The sequence below is a fragment of the Acinonyx jubatus genome, chromosome B3 (assembly GCF_027475565.1).
Source record: "Acinonyx jubatus isolate Ajub_Pintada_27869175 chromosome B3, VMU_Ajub_asm_v1.0, whole genome shotgun sequence".
Classification (NCBI taxonomy): domain Eukaryota; kingdom Metazoa; phylum Chordata; class Mammalia; order Carnivora; family Felidae; genus Acinonyx; species Acinonyx jubatus.
In genome coordinates, this window is record NC_069386.1 from 79,204,845 (window position 1) to 79,224,386 (window position 19,542).

Here is a 19,542-nt window from a genome sequence, read left to right on the forward strand (position 1 = left end):
CTGCAATCTGTACAGAAAAAACAATCTAAATGGACTAGCAGAGTCATAAAAAACAATTATCACACAAACTAAGAGTTACTGTAACTCCACACAAACTTTCAGTGTGTGTGTGTGTGTGTGTGTGTGTGTGTGTGTGTGTGTGTGTGTAGAACTCGACAGGCTGATTCTAACATTTACCAAAAAATTCAAATTACCAAGAACAGGCAAGACAATCACCAAGGAAGAAGTGGTGGAACTTGCACTACCAGAAATTCAGATGGTTTCTGAAACTAGAGAAATTAAAACAGTGATTGGTACAGGGATAGACAGATTAAAAAACAAACAAAAAAACAGAACAGAAATCCCAGAAACAAACCAATATATATGAAGTCACATAATTTATCAAAGTAGAAGTTTACAACACCAAGGAAAAATGGCAACATCAAAAATTATGCTTAGAGTGGTGCCTGGGTGGCTCAGTCGGTTGAGTGTCTGACTCTGGCTCAAGTCATGATCTTGCGGTTCATGGGTTCGAGCCCTACGTCAGGCTCTATGGTGACAACTCAGAGCCTGGAGCCTGCTTCAGATTCTGTCTGTCCTGTCTCTCTCACTCTCTCTCTCTGCCCCTTATGCTTAGTATACATGGTAAAGACATTGGGGAAGGGAGGTAAAATAAAACTTCTGGCTGACACATCAGTTGTAGGATTATAGACCTAAATGTGAGGGCAGAACAATAATGCTTTTAGGATGTAATATATATCTTCAAAATCTCAGATTAAGGAAAGAATTCTTGAGCAAGACAAAAGCACTAACCGTAAAGAAAAGGATGAATAAATTCATTACCATTTTAAAAGTCTGTTCAAGATACAGCAGGGATTAGCAGCCTACCTCAGGCTTATTTTTGGACAGCCCCAGAGTGAAAAATGGCTTAATAAATGAAAGAATAGGTAACACAGACCAAAAACATGGCTCATGTAGCCTAACACACTTATTGTTAAAATCTGTAAACCTCCTATACTATTATCAGGCAAAAAAGATCTTATTTTTGTGTGAATTTATTTTATTTTTTAATGTTTATTTTTGAGAGTGAGACAGCGAGCCTAAGTAGGGGAGGGGTGGGAGGTGGACAGAGGATCCAAAATAGGCTCTGCACTGACAGCAGTGAGCCTGATGTGGGGCTCAAACTCATGAACAAGACCATGACCTGAGCAGTTGGACACTCAAGTGACTAGTCACCCAAGCACCCCAGACAAAAAAGATTTTAAATCAAAACGGACTGCAAGAGACAAATGACAATATATACTACCAAAAAGTTCAATACAGCAAGAAGATAAAACAATTATAAATATTTATGTACTTAATAAGATGATCAAACATATGAAGCCAACATTGAAGGAAGAAATAATTTCATAGTAACAGGTGGAGACTTCAATATCCCACTCTCAATAACCAATCAAAGAATCAGAAAGCAGGTAAGGAAACATCTTCAATAACACAATAAACCAACTAGATCTAACAGATGTATTATACAGAACACTCTACCCAATAAAAGAATACACATTCTTCTCAGATACACGTGGGATATTCTCCAGGATGGGCCATATGTTCATGCAAATTAAGTCCAACAGATTTAAAAAGATTAAAAAAATTTTTCTCTGACCATAACAGATAAAGAAATTAGTAACAAAGAAACTGGAAAACTCACAAATTAGTGGAAATTGAACAACACACTCTTAAATCATGAGGAAAATTAGAAAACACTCAGGAATAAAAATGAAAACACAACATACCAAAACCTATGAGATGCAGCAAAAGCAGTGTTGAGGGAAAAACTTATAGTTATAAATGCTTACATTAAAAAAGAAGAAAGAGGGGCACCTGGACGGTTCAGTCAGTTAAGCATTCGACTCTTGATTTCGGCTTAGGTCATGATCTCACGGTTAGTGGGATCAAGCCCCACATCAGGCCCCATGCTGAGTGTGAAGCCTGCTAGGGATTCTCTCTTTATCTCTCTCTCAAAATAAATAAACTTAAAAAAAAAAAGAAGAAGAAGAAGAAGAAAGCTGGAGCAGCTACATTGATTTCAAACAAAGCAGACTTTAGATTAAGCTAAGTAGGGATAAAAAGACAGAATGCATAATGATAAAGGGGTCAAAGACATAATAATCCTTAATATGTATGCACTGACAAAAGTGTGTCAAAATCTGTGAGCAAAAACTGGTAAGACTACAAGGAGAAATAGACTAAATCACTACTATAGCTGGAGACTTCTACACTCCTGTATTAGCAACTGACAGATCTAACATACAGAAAATTAGAAAACTGACATCTATAGATTATTTTAACCAACAAGGCTATTCACATTCTTCTGAAGCCCACATGGACCATTCACCAAGACAGATCACATTCTGTACCTTAAAACACACCTTTAACAAATTTAAAAGATTAAAAATCATACAAATGTGCTCTCCACTCCAAGAGTGTCTATCTTTTAATTGGCTTTAAATTCACATTTAAAGTGATTATTAGAGTACACTTGTCATGATGAGCACTGAGTAATGTATAGAATTCTTGAATCATTATATGGTATACCTGAAACTAATACTGTATGTTATTTATACTTCAACTTAAAAAAAGACAAAAATTTGTATGTGCTCTTAAGACTGCAACAAAATTAAAATGGAGATCAAAGGGGTCACTGGGTGGCTCAGTTGGTTAAGTGTCTGACTTCTGGTTTTGGCTCAGGTCATGCATGATCTCACAGTTCATGAGTTCGAGCCCCATGTCAGGCTCTGTGCTGATGGCCAGAGCCTGCTTGGGATTTTCTCTCTCTCGCTCTCTCTCTGCCACTCCTCCACTCATTCCTTCTCTCTCAAAATAAATAAACATTAAAAAAAAAAACCCTGCAGATCAATAAAAGATAGTGGGAAAATTTCAAAATACATGAAGATTGGGGCGCCTGGGTGGCGCAGTCGGTTAAGCGTCCGACTTCAGCCAGGTCACGATCTTGCGGTCCGTGAGTTCGAGCCCCGCGTCGGGCTCTGGGCTGATGGCTCAGAGCCTGGAGCCTGTTTCCGATTCTGTGTCTCCCTCTCTCTCTGCCCCTTGCCCATTCATGCTCTGTCTCTCTCTGTCCCAAAAATAAATAAACGTTGAAAAAAAAATTTAAAAAAAAATACATGAAGATTAAATAACACAGGATATCTGACATGAGTCAAATATCAGGAGAAACTTTAAAGTATTTTTTTTACTAAATGAAACCAATATAAAACTTACTAAAATTTGGGGGATGTACAAAAAGCAATGTTTACAGGGAAATTTATAGCAGTCAAAGTACATATTTGAAAAGAAGCCCTAAAACCAACCATTTAGCTTCCATCTTAGGAAAGTAAAGAAAGAACAGCATTATAAACTTAAAGGAAGCAGAAAAGAAGTTAGAGCAGAAATCATTAAAATTGAAAACAGTAATCCAATAAAGGGTATCAATGAAACTGCCATGACGTGGATGGAGCTAGAGTGTATTATGATAAGGGAAATAAGTCAGGCAGAGAAAAATACCATATGATTTCACTCCTATGTATAATTTCAGAAAAAAACCAGATGAACGTATGGGAAGGGGAAAAAAGAGATAAAGAGAGAAACCATAAGAGACTCTTTTTGATAGAGAACTTAAGGTTGATGGAGGGGGTGATTGGGAGATGGGCTAAATGGGTGATGGGTACTAAGGAGGGCCCCTAGTCATGTTGAGCACCAGGTGCTATATATGTAAGTGATGAATCACTGAAAACAATATTACATTATATGTTAACTAACTGGAATTCAGATTTTAAAAAATTGAAAATAAGTATTAATGAAACTGATTCTTTGAAAAGGTCAATAAAATTGATTAAACTCTAGCTAAGCTAACCAAGAAAAAAAAAGTGAAGTCAGAAATTAATATCAGAAATGAAGGAAGTATCATCATTATTAATCCCATGAACAGTGAATGGAAAATATAGGAGTACTGTGAACTCTATGCCCACAAACTTGATAACTCAGATGAAACGGACCAATCCTTAAAACACAGTCTACCAAAATTCACATAGGAGAAACAGATCATCTGAATAGGTCTGTATCTATTAAACAAATGTAATCAATAATTAATTATCTTCCAAATCAGAAGGCATCAGGCCCAGATGAATTCAGTGATGATTTCTACCAAACATTTAAGGAAGAAATGATACCAGTTCTCTATAATTGAAACCAGGATACAGAATCAGAAGGTACACTTGCTAACCCACTTGATGAAGCCAGCATACCAGACAGACCAAAACCAGACAGACATCACAAGAAAAGAAAACTACTAATATCTCTTTCATGAACATCGATGCAAAATCCCTCAACAATGTATTAGCAAATTGAATCCACAAAGAACTATATAACAAGTGAAATTTATCTCAGGTATGCAAGCTGGTTCAACATTTGAACATCTATTACTGTATGTTATCATTAACTGGCCAAACAGGCCCAAGAAGAAAAACCATATGACCATTTTAATATATGCACAAACAGCCTTTGACAAAATCAATTACCCATTCAAAATAAAAACTCTCAGGAAACTAGGGATAGAGGGGAACTCTTTTAACATGATAATAATCTACCAGAACCTACAGCTAAACATCTTATTTAATAGTAAGAAATTAGATGCTTTCCTTCCTAACATCAGGAACAATGAAAGGATGTCCCCTTTCACCACTCCTATTCAACACTGTAATCAAAGTCCTAATTATTGCAATAGGCAAATAAAAAAGAACATTTTAACTGGAACAACAGAGAAGATCAGCACTGCCCTTGTGCAAAGATAACACACAAATTCAAAAAGCATTCCATAAAAAAAAAAAGACAAATTTTAAAGTGTACAGATCAAGAAGGAAGACAACTCTATCTGCAGGTGATATATCTATGTAGAAAATTCTAAAATTCTAACCACCACCACAATAAACCCTTCTAGCTCTAATGAGCAATTATAGCAAGGTTGCAGGATAAAAGGTAAATATATAAAAGTTAATTGCTTTCTCACATACCAGCAATGAACAATAGGAATTTGAAACTGAGAACAATAAATACTATTTACATTAGCACCAAACAAGGAAAAATAGTGGGTATAAATCCAGAAAAAGATGCACAGGGATCTATATAAGGAAAACTACAAAAAATTCTGATAAAAGAAATAAAAAATCTGAATAAATGAAGAGATATTCCATGTATGTGGACAGGAAGACTCAATATTTTGAGATGTCAAATCTTCCCAACTACATCTGTAGATTCAATGGAATCCTACAAAAGTCCAAGGAAGCTATTTTGTGGATATCGACAAAACGATTCTAAACTTTATAGGGAGGGGTGCCTGGGTAGCTCAGTCAGTTAAGCTTCTGACTTCAGCTCAGGTCATGATCTCATGGTTCACGAGTTTGAGCCCCACATCGGGCTCTCTGGTTTCAGCACAGAGCCTGCTTCAGATCATCTGTCTCCCTCTCTCTCTACACCTCCTATGTGCTGTCGCTCTCTCTCAAAAATAAATAAACATTAAAAATAGAAATAAATTTTATATGCAAAGGCAAAAGACCACGAACAACACACACAATTCAGAAGGAAAAGCTGGAAGACAATACCAGACTTCAAGACCTACTCTATTCATATATACATATACATATATACACTTATTATGTGTTTGTATACATATATATACATATACAGATACATATTTACTATCTATATAAATATATAGTATATACTAAACATGTACTATAAAACTATAAAACTTTTAGGAAATATAAGGAGAAAACCTAAGTTACTTTGTGTTTATGAGTTTTTAAATACAAAAACCAAAAGCATGATCAATGAAAAAAAATCAGTCTTTATTAAAATTGGAAACATGTCTGTTCTGCAAAAGACCTTATTAAGAGAACAAAAAGACATACCACAGACTGGGAGAAAATATTTGCAAAAACACCTATCTGATTAAGGACTGATACTCAATACCTACAAAGAATTCTTAAAGCAATTATTAACAGCCAACTCTGATCAGCAACCAAAATTTTTAAAAGGCAAAAGTTCTGAATGGTCATGTCATCAAAGAAGATACACAGATGGTAAATTTGAAGCATCTTAAAAGATGTTCAACATGATGGTCATCAGGAACATGCAAATTACAGTAAGAGTGAGAGCTACCACTGCACATCCATTAGAATGGCTGAAAATCAAAACATGGGCCAGGATGTGAATCAACACCAACTCTCAATCGTTGCTGCTGAGAATGCCAATGAAAATGGCAACTTTAGAAAACTGTTTGGCAGTTTGTTATTACAAACTAAATGTACTCTTATCAAAGATCCATCAGTCATGCTCCTTTGGTACTTACCTAAATTAGCTGAAAATCTGTGTCCACACAGAAATCTATACGTGAATATTTAATGCTGCTTTATTCTTAACTGCCCAAACTTGGAATCAAACAAGTATCCTTCAACAAGTAATGGATAAATTGTAGCACATCCATACAAGGGACTATTATTCATCAATAAAGAGATGAGCTACCAAGCCATGAAAAGACATGAAGGAACCTTAAGTGCATATTTCAAAAAGGAAAAGAAGTCAGTCTGAGGAGGCTACACATACTGCATGATTCCAACTATGACATACAGAAAAGGCAAAAGTATCAAAGATCAGGGGTTACCAAGTGTTGAGGGGTATGGAGGAAGATGAACAGGAGAAGCACAGGGAAATTTTAAGGGTGGTGAAACTGCTCTGTAGGATACTGTAATGATGAATCCGTAACATTATGTTTTTGTTGAAACCCACTGACCAATACAACACAAAATGAACATTAAACTATGGACATGATTTAATAATAACAATGTATCAAAATTGGTTAATTGCAGCAAAGGTACCACTGTAATGCAAGATGTTAACAAGAGAGGAAAACTGTTTTGGGGGTTGGGAGCACAGCACATATGGGAGCTCGATGCTAAATGATGTTTTTCTGTACAATTGTTCAAAATATTCATCAATAAGTGTTGGTGACGATGTGGAGAAACTCTGCAACTCCTGTGCACTGTTGGTTGGATTATGATATAACCATTACCTGCATGGATTACTGTGACAGTTCCTCAAAATATTAAAAATATAGCTATTAATATGATCCAGAAATTCCGCTTGAGTATATATATCCAAAAGATTAAAAGCCAGGTCTTGAAGAGACATTTGCATGCCCATATTCATAGCAGCCCTATACGAAAAAACCAAGAGGTGGAAGAAACCCAACTGCCCATCAGATGATGAATGAATAAACAAAATTCATATACATACCAAGGAGTATTATTTGGCCTTAAAACAGAAATCCTGCCACATGGTATACAAATGAACTGTCAGGACACCATGTGAAATGAGGCAGTCATATTAAGACAAATATGTATGATTTCACATTTATGAGGTAAATGGAAGTAGTGATATGGATAGTAACTGAAAGTAGAATGGTGGTTAAACAGGAAAAGGGGAGGAATTGTTGTTTAATGGGTTTAATGTTTCAGATTTGCAAGATGAAAAAGTTCTGAAGATCTGTTTCACAACAATATGAATATACTTAACACTACTTAATCATACACTTTTATAAAATGTGCTTAAAAGCATAACACAGTATTTACCATCTTAACCATTTTTAAGTATTAAAACTTTTTCAGGGGAACCTGGGTGGCTCAGTCGGTTAAGCATCCGACTTCAGTCAGATCATGATCTCACCATTCGTGACTTCGAGCCCCACGTGAGGCTGTGTGCTGACAGCTCAGAGCCTGAAGCCTGTTTCAGATTCTGTGTCTCCCTCTCTCTCTGTCTCCCCCCCCCTCCCCCGCTCAGGTCATGATCTCATAGTTCATCAGATAGAGGCCCCTCTCAAGCTCTGCAATGACAACATGGAGCCTGCTTGAGATTCATTCTCTCTCTCTCTCTCTCTCTCTGTCTCTCCCCCCCTTTCCTTGCCCCTATCCTGCTCACATTCTCTCTCTCAAAATAAATAAACTCAAAGAAAAATTTAATAAATAAATAAATAGGGTAAACCAGAGACGCCTGGGTGGCTGAGTCAGTTAAGCATCTGATTCTTGATCTCAGGGTTGTGAGTTCAACCCTGCATTGGGCTCCATGATGGGTGTGGAGCCTACTTTAAAAAAAAAAAAAAGGCAAACCAGATGGAAGAAGGTATTTGCTAAACATTTAACTGAGAATGGGATCATATACATAATATAGAATTCATATGCACTCCCCAAAAAGACAGACCATGTAATTAAAAAGAGAGTCTGATGGAAATATTGTAAAAAGACTTACACTATAACAGATCACAAGATATCAAAAAGGCCTATCAAGATATGAAAGAGTTCTCACCTCATCTGTATTCAAAGGAATACAAGTTAAAAATTCCAATAAAGTAACACAATACCAAACTGGTTAAACATTTTAAAATCTGACAACACAATTTTTGAGGAAGCGTGAACAGAAATTCCCATAAATAACTTAAGGGACCATAAACTGGTATAGCCTCTTTATAAAAGTTTTGCATTATATTGAAGATATAAATACATTAAACCCAAAATTCCTAGATACAGACCCAAAAGAAATACATTTACATATGTATGTACTAGGAGGCATGTAAAACAATATTCCCAAAACTATTTTTTGTAACAGCCAAAGGTTGCAAACAATCTAAATATCCATCAATTAGAGAAGAATAAATTGTGGCATATTAGTACAATGAAATACTACAGAGCAAAGGAAATTAACAAACTACAGCCACACATAACATTTATGAACCAATACAAAGTTGAAGGAAAAAGCAAGACACAAAAAACATCCTATATGATTCCATTTATATAAAGTTCACTATCAGATATAACTAAACTAATACATTTGAACAATGAACACTTAGAAGCATATGAAGAAAAGCAATAAAATGACTGCACAAAACCAATAGTGGTTATCCCTATGAGAGGAGGAGGCAGTAATTTGGAAGGACCAGGTGGTTAAGGCTCCTGGGGTACCAGCAGTGCTCTGTTGATTTCTTGACCTCTCCAAGAGTGATCTCATGGTTGTTCCTTTCATAACTGGCTAAACTGTACAATTATGTTTTATACACTTTTCTGCATATAAATTATTTTCATAACTTTTAAATTTTTAAAAAATCATTCTTAATGGATAGATTTAAGAAGTATGTTGTTACTGTAAAGATGAGGTCAATGACCTAGGCACTTTAGTTACAGAAAAAGGTTCCACCATGAAGTGTATGGTCTTGTCAATAAAGGAAGGACTTTTAAAAACCACAAACTGTCATTTTTTTATTTGCCCAAGTCACCTAATTTTAATGTTTTTAATTATTTGACCTTAAGATTATAAAGGTGATGATTAACTTGAAATTCATTACTATAAACATACTGTATAAGCAAAAATGAACCTTATAAATTTGTTTCTATATCTAATCTCAGTTAATTTGGAGCAACAAAAAAATTTTTTTTATGTTTTTGAGAGAGACAGAGTGTGAGCAGGGGAGGGGCAGGGAGAGAGGGAGGTACAGAACCTGAAGCAGACTCCAGGCCCCAAGCTGTCAGCACAGAGCCTGACATGAGGCTCGAACTCATGAACTGCGAGATCATGAACTATGAGATCATGACCTGAGCCGAAACTGGACACTTAACTGAGGCAATGAGGCGCCCACAGAATAACAAATTCTACTGTTGTTGTTTGAGACAATTTTTCTTCCTCTAAACATGGGTAAAGGTACTTACTGGGACCATATTTTTTTCCATCACCTGAATTCAACAGGTTCAACAATCAGCATGTGATTATCACATGAGACCTAAAAAAAAAATTACTTGATACTGACAGATCACTTTTAAACTGCAAGACCACTAGAGGTCACCCGTGCAAAACATTCAACATTGAGCTAATACCAGCCTCAAGTTATTTCACGATTACTATAGTTTCCAGGGTTTCCAAAATAAGAGTATCTTGCTTAAAACATATAAATTACTCAACAATATCTGTTTTACTGTAAGTTTTCTCTAAACAAAATTTAAACGAAATGCAAACACTAAAGACAAGTGAGTTTTAATGAATTTAAACATTCTTTAGAACTTTTTGGGAAACTGATTATCCCAAGGAATTAACAAAGAAACTTTTAAATACTTTAGGTACAGAAGCAAATTAAAGACAAAGTCGGTTATAGCAACTATTAGCAAATTAAAAATACCACTATTCTAAATAGTAGGCTCTCAACAAGTGTTAGCACCCTCTCCCCTAAGGGCCAACTAAAATTATACAAAATTATTCTGGGGTTAAGCAAGGTTCAGTCAGTTGTAAGTAATTTAGGATAAAGGTAAAAAGACTCAGCTATCCCAGTGATATTTTATATAAAATGAAATACTTAATACAGAGGTTTCAAAACCTAGCTAAATATCAGAATCACCGAGGAGCTTAGATATTAAAACAGACATACTTAGCCTCATAATTCAGTGTGTCAAGGTATTGCTCAGAAATCTTTGTATAATCATCTCGTGATACAAAAGCAGTTCACCATTTAACAACATACACTCAAATGGCATACTGAGTTTTGTTTTTTTTTTTCAACGTTTATTTATTTTTGGGACAGAGAGAGACAGAGCATGAACGGGGGAGGGGCAGAGAGAGAGAGGGAGACACAGAATCGGAAACAGGCTCCAGGCTCTGAGCCATCAGCCCAGAGCCTGACGCGGGGCTCGAACTCCCGGGCCGCGAGATCGTGACCTGGCTGAAGTCGGACGCTTAACCGACTGCGCCACCCAGGCGCCCCGACATACTGAGTTTTTAAGAATGAACAAAAAGGCTGCTTGCAATAACTTTCCAACATATAGATAAGAATTCCAGAGAAAAGAGAAACACTAAAAATACTAAAATTTCCAGAGACAAATAAAATCTCTACTTTGTTTTGATCTCTTCTACCAGAGCTTAGAACAAAATGTAATAAAAATACCACTCCATCCTCTAAAATCCCAGTATCATTTTTTCACGGCAATAGTTGGTTTAAAGCATAGGAGATTTTCAACTATCAACTCTGTATTCTAATAAGTTCTCATTTATCTGGTATTTGAAAGGATTTAAGCTCCAGGCAAGCCCATTCTCCATAAATACTCCCTTTTAAGTATAATACTGTAAGCCATTTTAATGGGCTCTCTAAAAACATTGTTTACTGATATTGTAACTATTTTCTAAATCTGTTATAAATACATCATATACAACTTCAGAAAAACTCTCAAATATTGCAAAAGAGTAACATGGTATTTTATAGCACTTACTTAGAATCAGAATAAGACGGACACATCCTCTGAGCTGCGCAGAGCTACTTCTCCTATCAAAATAGTATACTTAAAACATTCTACCAACTTTAAAAAAATTTTTGTTTATTTATTTTTGAGAGAGAGAGACAGAGAGAGAGCAGGGAAGGGGCAGAGAGAGACAGGGGAAGACAGAATCTGAAGGAGGCTCTAGGCTCTGAGCTGTCAGCACAGAGCCTGATGTGGGGCTGGAACTCAAGAGACATGAGATTATGACCTGAGCCGAAGTCAGAAGCTTAACCGACTGAGGCACCCAAGTGCCCCACATTCTACGAACTTTTAAAAAGACTTTTCCAACTCTTGGTCAAGTTTGTTATCTATACAACTGAAGTACTGGCAACAAGCCTCCCCGTTCTGTCAACCATCCTATTTTGTGCTAAGTTAGGAATCCAAGTTATATTTAAGCTAAGAATAAATAACCTCCACTTCTAACATATTTTATTGCTATTTATGTACTTCTGAAAAGAAAACGAAATATTTCAAAAAATTATTAGTGACTTGGGGCGCCGGGGTGGCTCAGTCGGTTGGGCGACCGACTTCGGCTCAGGTCACGATCTCACAGTCCGTGAGTTCAAGCCCCGCATCGGGCTCTGTGCTGACAGCTCAGAGCCTGGAGCCTGTTTCAGATTCTGTGTCTCCCTCTCTCTCTGACCTTCCCCCATTCATGCTCTGTCTCTCTCTGTCTCTAAAATGAATAAACGTTAAAAAATATATATATATTAGTGACTTTCAGCTTCTGTTTTGGTTTTTTTCTGCTGACAGGATTGATTCCTCAGGAGAGTCAATAACAGGAATGTTGACTAAATGAAAGATTACTGCACTGTGATAAAATAACAAAATAGCTTTCACAGCACTTTAAAACTAGAGGGGAAAAAAAACCATGATTCTTGTTACTGGAGGGCAAACTTATGTTCTCAAGACTGGTATGTTTCTTGAAACCATTTTTTAACTCTAAAGAGATATTCCAAATTTTAAGGTAAAAATAAAAAGATTACAAACAATCTTACAAGCAAGTTTTCAAGAATAATAGCTGAGGGGAATTTATTACTTTTTCTCTTAAAAGTCAAAGCACTTTTTTACTCATCAACTGAGGCAATTACTTATCAGGTAAGCTATTTAAAATCACTATGGGGCAGCTAGGTGGCTGACTCTCGATTTCAGCTCAGGTCATGATCCCAGGGCTGTGGAATGAAGCCCCACGTCGGGCTCTGTGCTGCGTGTGGAGCCTGCTTGGGATTGTTTCTCTCTCCCTCTGCCCCTCTTCCCGGCTCGTGCTGTCCCTAAAAAAATTTTTAAAAATCATTATAAATTTTGAGATATTAATGTGAAAAAAAGACACAGTTATGCAGTATGAGTTTCACTAGCACAGGTCTGCATTCCTTTATCAAAACCTTCAAGCCAGATGTGTTCTGGAATTTATTACTCAAGTGAATATACCACACGTTAGGTAACACTTCATCCAATGAAAGTTTTAACAAAATCAAACAAATACAACAAAGTACTTGTATATGACTTTCAGTAAGTGGGATAAAGACTAAAAAGTTTTGTGTTACTCCAAATAAGGTTTCTGCCATCAAATGGTTAACAAAAACCTTTTGATTATCAGAACTTTGGGACTCTCAGAATTATAAATGAAAAGGAGGAGTAATAACTATCACAAATGCTGTATGTGCCAAACACAGTTTTAAGTACTTAAGTATATGAACTCATTTACTCCTCAATGATCCTGAGATGGTATTATTTTCACCACTTTACTAAACAAATGGGGTACAAAGTGGTAAGTAACTAGGTCATCATCCTAATAACAGCAGTGCACACCTGCAAGACTTGAATCCAAGCAGTCTCACTTCAGAGCAGCTTCTCCTGACCACCAAATGCTGCTCAACGGAGTGGGGAGAGAAAATCAGCTACATCGACAATGGCAGGGTTGAGGACAATCTGATGATGCTACCAGTTCCCCTCCCAAACCCAAAGCAGACATCAGTAACTTTGCCTTGGTGTTAGAATTCTTTACATAACTTAGGTTCCAGGCAGCCACGACAAACTATTTGAATCTGCAAGCAGGATGCAAAATATTTGCCAGCCCAATTTCATACTAAGAAAATCAAAATACTAAACAAAATCAAATGTCCTTGTTTTGCTACAAATTAGACAAATGCCACTAAAATGTAAGCTCCAGAATATTAGGAATATTTGTCTTGTTCACTGATGTATTCCTATTACCCAGGACAGTACATGGCATAAGTAAAAAGTAAATATTTGTTGCTGAATAAATGAAGTCACAATTACATAGTTTCTCAGTTTTCTCAATTGTAAAATATGGGAATAACCCTATATGTACAACTTCTAGCTGAATCTCAAACCTGCAAGTATTTAACTCATCTAAGATAGAAAATGACATTACTTCTAAAGAAGGTTGAGAGGTTTTTCACATGCTTAAAAGAAGAATTCACTTTGGTTAAATAAATGTGTTTGTGATTCTGGCAATTTAATCTATATTAATTCAGTATATTAATGATCAAAATTAAGAAATAAGGGACATTTAAGCTGAGCATGAATAAGCTGAAAGAATTCTGAATTTAGGAGTCCTAGGTATCTACAGCCACATCTATTGCCAGAGGGCTAAAAATCAAACCAACGTACAGTTATTTAACCTCAATTTTTAAATTTCCAAGGGGACAAAAAATCTGAACACGATCCCGGGTATATATTTAAATAACCTTAAGAAAAATCAATGAAGAGAAGAATAATGCTTTTTGGAAATTCTCTTTATTAACAGCTTATGTAGACATTATTACTTCATAAAAGTTTCCCCAAAATAGGATGTCTCCAATTTGGCCCAATTGTGACCACAGTCTTTTGTATGGGGCAAGACAATCAGAACCTATGATTTACAGATGGTCGTCAAAAGCATATGACAACCTGCATTTGCTATTAGCACATGAAGGGGCAGCAGGGGGGAATGTGTCCTATGGGACTGAGCCCTTAAGCCTACGGATGTGATGCTATCTCCAGTTAGATACTGTCAGAATTGAGTTAAACTGCAAGACACCCAGCTGTTGTCACAGAATTGCTTAATGTTTAAAAAACCCACACAACTGATATCTAAAGTGAAGTACAGTTAACCCATAAACCACAATGGTTTGAGATGAGTGGGTCCACTTATACACAGTTTTTGATAAATGTAATACTGTAAATCACTTTATTTTCCTTATGATTTTGTTAATAACATCTTGTTTTCTCTAGCTTACTTTATTGTAAAAATATAGTACATATGTAATACATATAACAAAAAATATGTGTTAACTGTTTACATTATCCATAAGGCTTCCTTTCAACAGTAGTTATTAGTAGTTAAGTTTTGGGGGAGTCAAGAGGATTTAACTGTGTGGGGGGTCAGTGTCCCTAACTGCGTAGTTCAAGGATCAAATGTACTGATAAACTATTGATAGTAGAGGAGGCACACAGAGATGAGTTTATCCTTATAGGGACAGCCTCAAGTTTTGCTTAGAAATGATGTGCATTTGGCCCAAACACCTTCAAGAACCCAAGCATTTATCAGGAATCTGAATATTGTAGTAGTAGCTATACAGGGTATATTTGCAAATGAGAGGAATACCTAATCTAAAAGGTAATAAATAAACCTTTTACTTAACATCATTATTCCTATATTTCTTTTACTTCCCATACTATGCAGAAAGTAAATTCTTTGAAAACATAGACCACATTGTTACATCCCTCCAATACCTTGCAAATTACATTTTCCATTCTGTATAAGACATGATGCCAGCTAAATATGTGTTGAATAAATTAATGTTTCCCTGAGTCTAGGAAATAAACAGAAAAAAAATACCACTCTGGTTCACACGTACTTTAACTGAGATATATAGCCTTGCTAGTAAATCAATGGTATCAATGATTTTTATTAGTAGTAAAGTAGTGAAGTTAACACAAATTCTCAAGTCAAAAGGGGGGAAAATGCTGAATTTTAACACTGTCTCACACATTCGCTCTCTCTCATACACACACACACCCTACATATAGTTTACTCTGTGTGTTGTTTCTCAAACCCACATAGCTGCTCTAGACATTAATTTTTCTATGTTTACACCAATTCCTACATTTAATGAGTTATGCATATTTTTGCTAGCACATGTTTTTAGTTATTTACTCTTACTTTTACCAAATAAATTTACTAAACAAATATGTACAAGTACAAATTTGCTGAGCCATAGTACAACAAAATTAAAGCATTTAAATGAATGGTGATAAAACCACACAACTGGGACAGAATACAGATTTTCTCTTTTTAAATGTCTAGATGGTAGAGACTAAGAATTATTAATAAAGGAAATGAATTCTGTGCAAATTACAGACTTAATGATGACAATAATGATAAAATACACTAAAAAACAGAAATAAAGCCCAGGGGTGCCTGGGTGGCTCAGCTGGTTAAGCAACCAATTGTTCATTTTGGCTCAGGTAATAATCTCACCATTCGTGAATTAGAGTCCTGTGTCTGGCTCTGCACTGACAGCTCCAAGCATGCTTGGGATTCTCTCTCTCCCTCTCTCTCTGCCTCTCCCGTGCTTACTTGTGCACACCTTCTCTCTCAAAATAAACAAACATTAAGGGGCGCCTGGGTTAAGCATCTGACTTTGGCTCAGGTCATGATCTCATAGCTCCTGAGTTCAAGCCCTGTGTGTCGGGCTCTGTGCTGACAGCTCAGAGCTTGGAGACTGCTTCAGATTCTGTGTCTCCCTCTCTCTCTGCCCCTTCCCCACTCACAGGCTGACTGTGTCTGTCTGTCTGTCTCTGAAAAACAAATAAACATTAAAAATTAAAAAAAAAAAAAAAAAGGAAGCCCAGATAATATATAGGATCTGTGTTATTCCAATTCAGAAATGTGGACCTGGGACAGGACAAGAGGCTACAAATTTAGGAAAGAGACGCAAACAGATTAAAAAAAAAAAAAAATCCTGGCTCAACAATCCAAGGAGCTAAACAGAAGTAATGTGACAGCAAACCAGAACGTTAGGGTACTCTAGCAGAGTCTTCAGGGGTACTAAGACTCTTAAGAGATAACACAAAGGGAATTTGGGGGGGTGGGCACCTTCTTTAACTTGTAAATATATAAGAAAAATGCCAGAAAAATATAGCCATAATTATCTGCCTAAAACTGACAGTGCACAGAAAATTCCAACCTTGACAATACTAGAAAAGGAAGTAACTGGGATTAAGATAATTAAGACAATTATGACTTAGTTTACCTCAAATGATATAAGTAAAGAGAAGACACTAACCATAGTCTAATCAGCTGCTTCGGGGTTAAGTTAGTTGTATTCCTAGGCTCTATTTTCATTAGCCTAAGCCCAGATATGATCATATCGGTCAGCCTTGTTAAATTAAACAAGAAAGCTATTAGAGTGAGGTGGCTTTAATGCCTTGGTAGCCTACATACACAAACCAAACCCTTAAGCCTATAATGCCTAAAGATTAAGAAATCATAACCTAGGGACAATGAATCACAAACAGCCAACTAGGCTTTCTCAAATTGTACCACCTCCTTATTAATGAAGTCTTTCCCCTGAATCCTGTCTGCAGTACCCTCCTAACAACTTCTGGTCTGCTGGTGCTCAATTTGAATTGATTTTTGTACAAATAAACTCATAAAAAACTTAACAGCCTGCAGTTATATTGAACGTAAGGTGACGTAGGGCAAAGAGGAAACCTCCTTTCCCTCCACTAGATTTGAAGCTGTCTACATGTATTAGAAATGTGTTTAAATACTGGTACTGGTCTTCATTCTTCCAACAATATTTACTGAATGATTCCTATGGCTCTAGGAATACAATGATGCACAAAAGGCCAATACAATCCCATTCTCACTGAGCTTATAGCCTACTATAGGAAAGACAGTAAATAGATCAAACATGTGCAATGAAGCTTAATAAATTTCATGATGAAGGAAGTTCACTACATAGAGGACCTAAATTACACTTGCAGGCTCAAAAATGGTTTCAGAGGAAATGACAGCTAAACTTTAAATTGAAGAGAAGAAAGTTCAAACAGGAGAGGAAGTGCTCCACATAAAGAGCATGTATGAAGGCCTGAGAGAAAGGAGAATACACTAACTTTACCAGAATTTAAAGAAACAAAATATGACTGGAACTTTGTATGTCTAGGGGGAGAAGGGTAGAACAGAGGAAGAAGACATACAAGGGAGATAAAGCTGGAAGGCTGGAGGCTGGCAGACGCCATATTGTGAAAAGGCTTATTAGAAAACACCACAAAAAATCATATGTTTTTGAATGTATCAGTACAGGTGACATACAGTGCAATGTATATAATATAAAAAACGTTATGAAGACCTCTTTTAAATATTCTCCAACACAACAGCAGAAATAATAGTATAGAAAAAACAACAACAAAAAATAACCTGGTTTAAAAACGGCCAAGTGAGGGGTGCTTGGGTGGCTCAGTAGGTTGAGCGTCCGACTTCGACTCAGGTCATGATCTCATAGTTCATGGGTTTGAGCCCCACGTCAGGCTTTGTGTTGACAGCTCAGAGCCTGGAGCCTGCTTAGGATTCTGTGTCTCCCTCTCTCTCTGTCCCCCCAACCCACTCACACTCTGTCTCTCTCTCTCAAATAAATAAACATTAAGAAATATTTTTTAAAAAAATGGGCAAGTGGGAGCGCCTGGGTGGCTCAGTCGGTTAAGCATCTGATTGGCTCAGATCATGATCTCATGTTTTTGAGTTCCAGCCCTACACTGGGCCCTGCAATGACAGTGTGGAGCTTGCTTAGGATTCTCTCTCTCTCTCCCTCTCTCTGTGTCCCTCCCTTGCTCTTGGTCTCACTCTCAAAATCAATAAACTAAAAAACAAATAAATAAAATTAAAATAAATAAAAATGGGCAAATGAATTTGAATAGACATTTCTCCCAAGATGACTTACAAATGGCCAACAAGCATATGAAAAGATGGTCAACACCACTAATCATTAGGGAAATGCAAATCAAAACCACAATGAGATAATCACCACACAACTATTAGGATGACTACTATGGGGGGGGGGGGGCAAAGAAAGAAAAAAGAAAACAAGTGTTGACAAAGATAGAAAGAAATGGAAACTTTTGTACACTCTTGGTGGGAATGTAACATGGCGCAGGCACTATGGAAAAACAGACTGGGAATTCCTCAAAAAAAAACCCTAAAAACTGAATTATCATGATCTAGCAATTGGCAGGTCTCAAAGAGATATATGCATACCAATATTCAAAACAGCACTATTCACAAAAGCCAAGAAGTAAAAGCAACCCAATCATGTATCAGAGATGAAAAAAAAATAAATCAAATTGTGGTATATACATACAATGGAGTATTATTTAGCCTTAAAAAGGAAGGAAATTCTGACATATGCTACACTATCGATACACCTTGAATATAGTATACTAAGTGAAATAAGTCCATAATAAAAAAAAGACGAATATCATATGATTCTACTTATATGAGGTAGCTATAGTCATATTCACAGAAACACAAAGAATAGTGATTGCCAGGGGCCAAGGGAAAGGGTATATGGAATGCTGCTATTTAACAGGTAAAAACAGTTTCAGTTTTACAAGGTGAAAAAGTTTCTGCACGCTGGCTGCACGGCAATGTGAATACACTTAACACCACTGAATGATACTTAGAAAGATGGTAAATTTTACATTATGTTTTCACATATACACACGTTCCTCACATCTATCACCTAGCTTCCAAAGAGTATCAAATTTGATGATTTTCTTTCATCTCATCTCCTCCCTATCCTTTTCCCTTCTCCCTCCCCAATTAATATATTTTAAATCAATTTCCAAATACCTTATTTTTGCACTTTGGTAACAAATATTTTTGCACTTTTGTAACAAATGAGGATATCTCATTTACATGAAAAAAGGCCATTACCACACCTAATAAAATTAACAATATTATAGCAGCACTATCAACAATAGCCAAAGTATGGAAAGAGCCCAAATGTCCATTGATGGATGAATGGATAAAGATGTGGTATATATATACACAATGGAGTATTACTCAGCAATCAAAAAGAATGAAATCTTGCCATTTGCGACTACATGGATGGAACTGGAGGGTATTATGCTAAGCAAAATTAGAGAAAGACATATATCA

The 19,542-nt window shown here is 36.3% G+C and overlaps 1 protein-coding gene across 4 annotated transcripts in view; it reads right to left on the reverse strand.

Moving 5' to 3' along the window:
* The window catches only part of STRN3 (striatin 3), a 104,392-nt gene that overhangs the window by 59,117 nt on the left and 25,733 nt on the right, over window positions 1-19,542 (reverse strand). Inside the window, exons 1-2 of one of the 4 annotated variants that reach the window (XM_053224341.1) lie at window positions 3,175-7,865; window positions 195-2,938 (exon numbers count right to left, since the gene is read on the reverse strand). The exons of the other annotated variants lie outside the window; for them this stretch is intronic. The gene's annotated coding sequence lies outside the window, so the exon portion shown is untranslated. Of the gene's footprint in view, window positions 1-194; window positions 2,939-3,174; window positions 7,866-19,542 lie in introns of those variants that run through there. 4 annotated transcript variants of the gene reach the window in all.